We start from the raw sequence: 9,518 nt of genomic DNA, 5'->3' as shown, positions 1-9,518 counted from the left end.
AATAAAAGAGCATCAAAAACAATAGAATCACATTCAAAATCAACATACAATACAACCACTGATTTGTCCTGTACGTATGTATACCCACAGTGACATACATACATTCATAGCAAATAAATGGACATAAAAAAAATGGACGTCAGGAAAAAACTGCCAAAAAACCTGTTAAATAAAAATAAAATACATTTATTTTGTTTACTTACCATTAGATGAACCACTCACAGAAATCAAGGGGAACCGGAAGCACTGGAACAGCTAATCCAACAACAGGAACCAGGTAACCATAAAATAATAAACCCTTACAATCCATAAGTGTCTGTATCTTCTTTCTTCTATTTTTAATCCATAGTGGGGGTCTTCTCCGTCTTCTTCTGTCTTTTTCTGTCTTCTTCCGGGGTCTTCTTATCTTCATCCACCACGCCCTGGTCTTCTTTCTTCCATAGGAGGTCTTTCCTCCTCAGCGTCTAGCTTCAAAATAAGACGACATAGGCTTTTATAGGCCTATGACGTCACATTTTCGTCATATGGTTCTCACGGTCCTGATTGGGCCGTGAAAACCATGTGCTTTGGCCGACCAAAAAAAAATGATGACGTCATTTAAAGGCAATGAAAGCACAGCCAATCAGAATGGCTGTGCTTCAATTGCCTTTAAGATGTCATGAAAAGAAAGATGGCCAGCCTCACATGGTACGGTAGCCAATCAGAGCGTGGGAACTCCATTCCAACTCTGATTGGCTCAAGTATACCATGTGACAGAGGCTTTGGGGAGAACGGATGTGACGTTATTGAAAGCCTGTCACATGGTACTTGAGCCAATCAGAGTTGGGATGTATTCCCCACGCTCTGATTGGCTACCGTACCATGTGAGGCCGGCCATCTTTCTTTTCATGATGTCATCTTAAAGACAATTGAAGCACAGCCATTCTGATTGGCTGTGCTTTCATTGCCTTTAAGATGACGTCATCATTTTTTTTTTTGTCGGCCAAAGCACATGGTTTTCACGGCCCAATCAGGACCGTGAGAACCATATGACGAAAATGTGACGTCATAGGCCTATAAAAGCCTATGTCATCTCATTTTGAAGCTAGACGCCGAGGAGGAAAGACCTCCTAGGAAGAAAGAAGACCAGGGCATGGCGGATAAAGATAAGAAGACCCCGGAAGAAGACAGAAGACGGAGACGACCCCACTATGGATTACAAATAGAAGAAAGAAGATACAGACACTTGTGGATTGTAAGGGTTTATTATTTTATGGTTACCTGGTTCCTGTTGTTGGATTAGCTGTTCCAGTGCTTCCGGTTCCCCTTGATTTCTGTGAGTGGTTCATCTAATGGTAAGTAAACAAAATGTTTTTTATTTTTATTTTACAGGTTTTTTGGCAGTTTTTTCCTGACGTCTATTTTTTTTAATGTCCATTTATTTGCCCTGAATGTATGTATGTCAATATGGGTATACATACGTACAGGACAAATCAGTGGTTGTATTGTATGTTGATTTTGAATGTGATTCAATTGTTTTTAATGCTCTTTTATTGCACCTATATTTATGTCTGTAAAATATAGATGGACATACATACAGGTATAATAAAAACTTGTTGGCTTGCCTTGTTTGTATGTTTTTTTGAATTGCAATTTGCTGCTTTGTGTAAAAATGTGTTGCTAATGTACATTTCATTTTTGCAAATGTTTAGTTAAAGGCTGGTTGCTATAGATAATTTTAGTGGCTTATTTTTGGAAGATAGATTTTGTTTGATGGTTACTTTGACATAGATTATTTTTCACAATGGTTTGCTTGTAGGATTTGAAGTGTGTAATTGATTTGGATTGTAATTGATTGGTGATTGGATTAATTGATGGTAATTTAATTGTGTTGATGGTTTTTTTTTCTTTAATGATTGTATTTGTATCTTGTTTGGATTAGTGTATTTGATTTGGAGCATTGGTTGACATTGTATACATGATGCACAGATTAATTGTATCATGTACACATTGTCAAATTGAGTGTTTGTATTTTGATTTATTAGATATTGATTTTGCTTGGTGCAGTTTGATATTGGGAGAGATTTGTATTTGGCCATGTACAGTATTTATTTGTATATTGGTTAATCATGCATATACAGTATATATATTATAATATATAAAAGTATACATTACCGCACAGCAGCAAAAAGAAGACACCACTCAGGTGAATGAAAATGAATGTATTAAATACAGCACATAACTCCAACGTTTCGATCCCACATGGGGATCTTCCTCAGGGTGGTGCAGATCCCCCTGTGGGATCGAAACGTTGGAGTTATGTGCTGTATTTAATACATTCATCCTGAGTGCTGTCTCCTTTTTGCTGCTATGCGATAATGTATACTTTTATTATTTATATGGGACTTGCGCCTATTCATTATTGAATTTCTATTGGAGTGCCAATGATTTTTTATCACATATTATAATATTATATATATATATATATATATATATATATATATATATATATATATATATATATATAAACAAACATCACAGCTTGCACTCAATGTACTGGTTCATATAGACAGGTGCTAGTCTCAAATAATAGAAAAACAACATTACCATTCTCTCGTCCGGTAAAGAAAGACTGCACTCGGTTCAGTAATCATGAAAAACTGTATTGGGCATCTGAATAAAAAAGATAAGTCACCCAATCCGACGTTTCGGTCCTGGAATAGGATCTTTCTCAAGGGGGTGCAATGACAGACTGATAGACACATGTGGTGAGGGTATATATATGCTTGTCTATCAGTCTGTCATTGCACCCCCTTGAGAAAGATCCTATTCCAGGACCGAAACGTCGGATTGGGTTACTTATCTTTTTTATTCAGATGCCCAATACAGTTTTTCATGATTACTGAACCGAGTGCAGTCTTTCTTTACCGGACGAGAGAATGGTAATGTTGTTTATATATATATATATATATATATATATATATATATATATATATATATATATATATATATATATATATATATATATATGTACACATGATGAAGCCACTGTACAAATAAATGGGTGAAGGGTGGGTATCGAGTCAGGGTGGCTTAACCCCTTAATGACTGTAGCGGTTAATAACCGCTAATGTCATTAAGAGGTTAGGGGACATTAGTTTTGCTTTTTTTCTTATTGTGTATATTTTTCAGCACACCAGGGTATGGACGGGGAAGATGTGGGTGGCCTTCATCGTGGGTGCCGGACAAGGGTGAGTACAAAAGGTATTTAATGTTTTTATTGTGATTAATGTATATTTATTGGGCAAATGCATTATTATCCATATGTGGATAATAGTAATTTTGCCCATTAATGTAGTGTATGTGTTAGGGGACTGGAGTATTTTTTTAGAGTATTGTTTAATTTTTGGGGGCACACCATTGCTACCGCAGGCCCGCGGACCACTGCGGGGACCCCCGGACACCCCAGCGGGCCTGTTGTATGGATGGTGTGCCAGCAAAACGGTAAACAAAGAATTTTTTTCTAAGTCCAACTTCTTTTGCGCCTGCCTTTAGCTGGCGCGTTTGTTTGGCGCATTTTTTAAGGCCGATTCACTTAGCGCTGCTTAGTGAATAGGTAGTACAGGCAAAAACCAGCGCAATAGGCTGATCGTGCGCATTTTGCACCGAGGGCAAAAAAAAAGCCCCTTTAAGACTGATAAAGCGCAGTTATCACTGCTTAGTGAATCTCACTGCAGCCTTATCGGGCTTAAAGGGTACTTTGCGCTCTTAAAGCCACTTAACGGAGCTTAGTGAATCGGCCCCATGGTGTACAGTATTAAACAAATTTAAAGTGCTATATTGCGAGCAGGTAAGTATTGCACGTACAAGATTACTATCATTCAGGCATTACATGTCAGGTACATGTTACCCCTTTGGACAATGCGTCTCAGGAAATCAGCATCTCCAAGCGTCCGCTCCGGTTCTGTGCTGAATCGCCGAAGAGGGATCCTCACGAGACGTCTGTGTGGATCCTGGGTCCGTTGGTAAGGGGCATGCAAAATGGAACAATATTGCAGGGAACTCCCAACACTGGTGGCGATGAACGCCAGAGATACTCCACAGATATACTGTGCGGCAGTCTGTGACGTCACAAGACCGCGTTGCTCTATGAGCGGCATTCCGGTCTAAGGTCGTAGACTAAATAATTAAGCCGCAGAAACAGGATACACTCACCAGGTTATGTGGAGTAACAAAATGGCAGAAATAAGGCTTCCTACATGTTTTGTAGTAAACTACATCATCAGGGAATTTTTCTCCTATACCAGAACCTAGATGCTGAGCCATCATCAGATGAGCTGCAGACTCCCTGTATTTAAGGTCACATTTGTATCCTACCACTTCACTGATATTATTTTAGACACCTAGGTCATTATTTGTTTATTAACATTCACCTTCACTATTTATTTTATTGAACATTATTTAATGTGTTTCTAACACTGTTTTACTGTCTTAATTATTTGATTCACTTATTGTGAATTTTCTAAGATCACAATTTGGTGCCCGCTACACTTTTCTTTTCACATTGTAACATATGTACGTGTAGCCTTAAAGGGACAAAGTTAAACAATCCCAGTGACATGTTTGAGGGGTCTCATCTGGGTAATTGATTACAATTTTAATCAAATCTGACACTTATACATTTATTTATTTAAGTTTGACTTTTGTGTGCTGAGACTGTGTGGTCAGTCCCCCTCCTGTTAACTTCATTGGGTCTCTGATAAGGAGACAGGGAAGTATAATGGTAAAGAAAACACTTTATTGACAAACACTTCCACATTAAGAGGCCCTTAAAGGTTATGTGTGGAGGTGCCTTTCTAGAACGTTGGCTAAAGTAAAAACAGTATACTGTACAGTACGCTCATCCAGCAATGTCTTCATTGGTTAAACATTTACATCTATCAGTGACTACTATATTCTTGAACAGGCCTTGAACTGTTTGGCAGTTGAGTTATATTTGGTATAATATGAGTAAATAATTGCCTTAAAACATTAGTGGCCAAATTCACAAAAATATGCAAGTAGAAAGTAAGCACACTTATACACTATGCAAATAAAGTAGATATATGTAATATATCTATATGATATACTCATTAGGATAGAAAAATGTTGTATATTTGACCAATATGGGGAGGAGGTAGATATGATATCTGTGTTCTGAAGGTCCCGCTCATACAAAGAGCTTACCAAAATACTGCTATCAACTACAACAAAATGAAAATGAAACCCAGGCCCAAGAAGTACAAGCTAAATGAAACATATGAAGATTGGCTGTCGTATAAACAATGTAATCTTGGCTTGCGTTTAATACACTCACATAAACCACTCATGATTTTGCTGCACGCTACACTACCTAAGGTCATCACGGAGTAAATTGTTTATGTAAGATTTTGCGTAATCACAACCCACAGAAGCCATTGGCTTCACTAGATGAGGATGAAATATACTAGGAGCATTGTTGGAGATATTTTAGATAGCCGTTGCGCTGCTTAAGACACTTTTTGTTGAAAAAGCACAATAGCGTAATGTGCAAAACATACTTCCGGGCAAAAAAGGTATATACTGTATGTGTGTATATAAATATATCTATATATCTATATATATAAAAGTCAAAATCTGTTGATTTGTGGGTTTGTTTATGCACTCTCATTGGCTCTCGCGCTCTCCCATTGGCTGACAGCGGGGCGGGCCTTGGCTCTCATTGGCTCTTGTTGGCGGGGCGGGCCTTGGCTTTCATTGGCTCTCGCGCTCTGTGACTGTGAAGCGGGGTGACGTCACGGGCAGGGCCACGTTCGGAGCTGTGATCTGGGGGGGCCTGGACCTGTGAACGAGGGGGAGCCAGAGCGAGCCGCCGTGCAACCCTCCCGCCCGACCCCGCAGCGGACAGCCGCCGACGAGCAACCTGCCCGCCCCACAGTGAGTGTGCTGCAGCCAACCAACCAGCCCCCCCGTGACCCACCGCCGACCCACCTGCCCCCGCAATGAGCCGCCCCCAAGAAGCCGGCCCCCGCCGTGCGCCGCCGCCGAGAATTACACTACACTACATTACACCCATCCAGACACTGAAAGAGGGGTTGTGCTGGAGTGGAGATAAAATAATGCTATGCTATTTACATCATGGCATTACACCCATGCAGACAGAAGCAAAGTCCCTATTCCAGGGTCTGGATGGGAGTAATGGCAAGTTTAGCTACAGTAAGACTTACATATTGTAATGTACGTTAACCTTAATGTACTTTAGTTACAGTAATAGAGGATGATATGATAATGCCTAATTTGCATCTCATTATCACTAATTATCACTAATATCTGATAACACTATGTTCAGGAGAAAACATGACCTAAAGGTATGTTATTTTTCTTAATGAATACGGCTAATGTAGGTTGACATCACGTTAATTAGATTAAGATACTGAGGGCATGTTGATTTGAATGGGAGTTTTCATTATTGAATAAGCCTCTAAATTTAGGGAATAGAGACGCAGAAGAAGCGAGATAGTAACATCGAATGGAATTGAATTCCTTAAAAGACCTGGCTAAAGTACTATCCTAATACAGTTACTTAAGTAAGATACATATCCTGCAAGGGTTTTAACGAACAATAAAATAAGTATTGAATTAACAAATATTTTATATTTATTACTCAAAAGACCTCATCTAATGAGTGGTTTTTTGATCAATATATATATATTTATAATTCTGGTGGTGATTTGGTGGCAAAAATAATTTCAATTGTTAATTTAATGATGTTTTAGCGAATATGGGCCACAGTGTGGGTTACATTATATTCTCAATATGGGATGTAGTGTTCATTTTAGTTACATGTAACTACAGTTTGTGTTAAACTTAAACTTGTAATGACATTAGGGGCAGAAGGCCACATTTAATAAGCAGTCTTCTGCCATAACACACCTTCCAGTGCTAGAAGACAGTTAACATCTCATTCAAGTCAATGGGCTGTAAGGTGTCTTCTAGTTCGTTGTATTCGTCACGTCACTTCCGGGCGCGGCTGGTTGAATTTCTGAATGGCGATCACGCCTCTCTCCTCTCCCCTCTCAGGACGGCTCCCACTCTACGCGTTTCGCCAGAAAAGCCACACACCCTTTTCTGGCGAAACGCGTAGAGTGGGAGCCGTCCTGAGAGGGGAGAGGAGAGAGGCGTGATCGCCATTCAGAAATTCAACCAGCCGCGCCCGGAAGTGACGTGACGGGACAAAGCGGAAGTGACGCACCGGCGGTGAGAGAGGCGAGATCATCCACCCGAAAGGCAGCTCCAAGCGCAGTACTGATGTACAACAGCTGAAGGGGAGTCCAACAGCCCACAGGAAGATACAGCCTGGGTCACACAGTCCACCACCGGAGACACAGCGTCGCAGAGAGAGGCTGAATACAACAAGTCCCATCGGAAGAGGCGGGTGAGCCTGAAGTATAACACACTCTTCTCTCCCTGATCACATAGATTGTGAACAATGCTTAATATATTCATTTTTATTGTAAGTGTTCATTTTTAAATTTATAAAGTTTAGTTTTATCATTATATTGGTCTGCACTATGGTATCATTTTTCTTCACATACACTTGGTTGCTGAGCTGACAACTGGAGACCGCTTCACAGAGTGGAGAACAACTACCTCAGCAGAGACCATTGTGTGTCTAAACCGCTTGATTACAACTTACATCTTGTAAGTAGGCACAACATACGAGCCAAGACAAGACACTTAATATTACACTATTTAAAAACTGTCTACACTTAGATTGTTTTTTGTCTTTTTTGTTCTATTTCCCTCCATGCTCCCCCTGGAATACAATGAAAGTGACGATTTGCGGGACTAGCGAAACCAGTCCCTACCAGCTGGGTTTGAGCAGGGGGTTTGAACCTTTTATATATCATTTGCACGTTATTTGAGCACGTCTTTATTATTGTAAAATCAAATAGATTTTGCTAAAACCACTCACTGTATAGTTTTTAGTGAAACACTAATAGAGTTAGCGCCGTTTTTTCACCTTCACTTAGCAGGTGTCTTCTAGTGCCAGACATTATCTTATAGCAGAAGACAACGTAGTAAATATGGTCCTGTATGTCTTGCTCGCTCTTAGCTTTGCCATGTAACAAGGAACTTGCTTTTCTTCTTCACTTTCATGCTTTATGATATATGGAACATTGTAACTGGGACTTACCACTGTTGAGAAAAACTGTCTCTAAAGCCAGCAGTGTGCTGGTTAGTTGCCTGGTCTGAGAAACAGGAAGAAGATTCCTTGGCTCACAAGGGAGTTGACAAATAAAGACTTCAGAGATTTCCTTAGCCCACAACTACAGTAGGGCTGACCAGAGGAACAGATGTCTTGAGCTGCAGAAGGACTGTACAGTATGCTGATAGCAAAACAAGGGGCTATACCTGGACACAGACATTGCCATAGCACACAAGGGTGCTGACCCAGGAGAGCAGAGAGGCTTTTCCCTACAGCTACAACAAACAGATAAGAGACTTTCTTCTTGGACTGTTGTATATCTATATGTACAGTATATATGTTTGGGGCCGTTAACTAGCTTAGCTACCCACCCAGTTAGAAAGGGATAGGGTGACAGATTTGTCCCCCTTTTGCTGGGACAGTCCCGTTTTTTGTGTCCTGTCCCGTATCCCTGTCTGTCCCGGATTTGTCCCGGGTTTTGGCACTGGTCCCGGTATGCGGCGAGGCGGCGGCGGTGAGGAGGATGCCGTGCGGGAGCAGGTAAGTTTTTTTCCATGTTGAATGAATGGTTGCTGGGGGGCGGGACTTAGAATGCCGGCCGGGCTGCAGGGGATTGGCTGCAGGTCAGAGGGTGCCGGGGGTGGGACTTCCGCTTCCTTCTGCAGAGCACACGTGGTGTGTGTCTCTGCCCGCTCCTGGCTCCTCTGCGCGGTGTCTCCCCCCTCTGTCCGCCTGGGGTGATAGGAGGTGGGTTTTTGTGCCTTTGCCTCCTGTCCTGGTGCTCCCTTCCCCCCCCCCCCACGGTCTGCTTGGTGCGGGAGATGGGCATGGGGGCGGGCAGTGGTGGCTGCGCGGTGTCCCCCCATTCTGCCCCGGGAACCCGTGGCTGTCCGCCCGGGGTGATAGGCTGGCCGCCGGGGGAGGGGGGCGGCAGTTTGTACCTCTGCGTCCCAGCGCTCCCACCCCTCCCCCCCCCTTTGTGCGGGAGATGGGCGTGGGGTGGGTGCAGGGGGAGGCGGGGAGCCGCCTGCTCGTGGCTGCCTCTGTCTGTACTCCACTGTTTGTGTGTATGTGTGTGTGTATCAGTCTGTGTGTGTGTATCAGTCTGTGTGTGTGTATCAGTCTGTGTGTGTATCTGTGCGTGTGTGTATCTGTGTGTGTGTGTGTGTGTGTACCAGTGTGTGTGTGTGTGTGTGTGTGTGTGTGTACCAGTGTGTGTGTGTGTGTGTGTGTACCAGTGTGTGTGTGTGTGTGTGTGTGTGTGTACCAGTGTGTGTGTGTGTGTGTGTGTGTGTGTGTGTGTACCAGTGTG

Source organism: Ascaphus truei, chromosome 1 (genome assembly GCF_040206685.1).
Source record: "Ascaphus truei isolate aAscTru1 chromosome 1, aAscTru1.hap1, whole genome shotgun sequence".
NCBI lineage: Eukaryota > Metazoa > Chordata > Amphibia > Anura > Ascaphidae > Ascaphus > Ascaphus truei.
The sequence above is the reverse complement of the archived record's forward strand: the minus strand, read 5'-3'. Positions refer to the sequence as shown.